The 1,620-nt window shown below is 37.4% G+C and overlaps 1 pseudogene; it reads left to right on the top strand.

Moving 5' to 3' along the window:
* The first annotated feature begins 349 nt into the window (after positions 1 to 349).
* Positions 350 to 619, top strand: LOC100411200 (U6 snRNA-associated Sm-like protein LSm5 pseudogene; annotated as a pseudogene).
* The last annotated feature ends 1,001 nt before the right edge of the window (positions 620 to 1,620 follow it).

Here is a 1,620-nt window from a genome sequence, read left to right as displayed (position 1 = left end):
TTGCTTATTCTTCAAAATGTTAATCAAGGTCAGGCATGGTGGCTCACACCTGTAATCGCAGAACTTTGGGAGGCCAAGGCGGGCAGATCACCTGAGGTGAACAGTTCAAGACCAGCCTGGCCAACATGGTGAAACCCTGTCTCTACTAAAAATACAAATTAGCTGGGTGTGGTGGCACTCTCCTGTAATCCTAGCTACTTGGGAGGCTGAGGCAGGAGGATCACTAGAACCTGGGAGGTGGAGGTTGCAGTGAGCTGAGATCATCCTACTGCACTCCTGCCTGGGTGATAGAGCGAGACTCTGTCTCAAATAAAAAAAAATGTTGATCAAGGCCATTTCCATCACAGGCATGGCATTTAACACAAGTACCAGCTCCTTGCACCTGCTGTCACTAGAGCTTATAGACAAATGTAAGAATAAAAATTCTCATTGTGATGAAGAGTGATAAATACATTGTTGATACTTTTCTAGGATTTGATAACTTTGTCAATATGGTCCTGGAGGATACCACTGAGTTTGAAATCCTACCAGAAGAAAGAATATTAAATTAGATCAGATTTCACTAAATGCAAATAATATAATAATGTTGGTTCATGGAGGAGAGGGACCTGAGGTATGAATGCATTTCCTTAATTTATGCTGGAGTCTGTTTTGTCTTGTAATGAAAATATATATTTTTTGCCTTTTAATGTTTTGATCCTATAAAGCTAAGTTTCCTATTAAGGGAAATGTTTTGGAGATGTATACCCATTTTTGTAAGTTAAGCATGATTATCTTGGAAATAGAAGAAAAGAGTTCCTTTGAAGACTAAAGTAGAAGTGATTTTGGTTGAAAGATTTCATCAAGATATTGTAAAATATAAATTGCTACTTCTTAATTTTGCCTAAGACTCAGTAAATTTGTTTGATTATAAACACCAAAGTCTGTGTTCAATTTCTGGAAGTATTTTTCCTTATCATCTAGGTGGTTATTGATTTTCATTATGATCAACTCTTTATTTTTCTCCAGATTTGAGATGTTCCTTGACTAACGTTGGCGTTACATCCTGATTATAATGGGCTATTATAATGGGCTTATAATATAAGCCCATTATAAGTTGAAAATATTGCAAGTTGAAAATGCATTTAATATACTTAAAGTACTGAACACTGTAGCTTAGCCTAGCCTACCTTAAGTGTGCTCGCTTACATTAGCCTTCTGCTGACCAAAATCATCTGGCAACACACTGCACTGTAGCCTATTGGTTTACCCTCCAGAGCGCATGGCTGACTGGGAGGCTGGGGCTCGCTGCCTCTGCCCAGCACCACAAGGCAGTCTGCTACTACATATCACTAGCCTGGAAAAAGATCAAAATTCAGTATTTCTACTAAATGCCTATTGCTTTTTGTACCATTATAATGCAGAAAAATTGTAAGTCAAATCATAGTAAATCAGGGACCATCTGTATTGGAAATCTGATATCATTATCTACGTGTCCTTTATAATTTGCATCTCTTTAGCCTGCCTCCACAGACCCTGAATTTCTCATTGGTTTTTTAACTGATTTGTAGTAGTCAGTTTATTCTTTATTGTTTTCATTACAGTAAAAAAGTTAGCAATGACACTTTTCAGTTTGAAACC

This window comes from Callithrix jacchus, chromosome 11, assembly GCF_049354715.1.
Source record: "Callithrix jacchus isolate 240 chromosome 11, calJac240_pri, whole genome shotgun sequence".
NCBI classification, from domain to species: Eukaryota; Metazoa; Chordata; class Mammalia; order Primates; family Cebidae; genus Callithrix; species Callithrix jacchus.
Note: the sequence above shows the minus strand (reverse complement) of the source record. Positions and strands in the feature narration are given on the sequence as shown.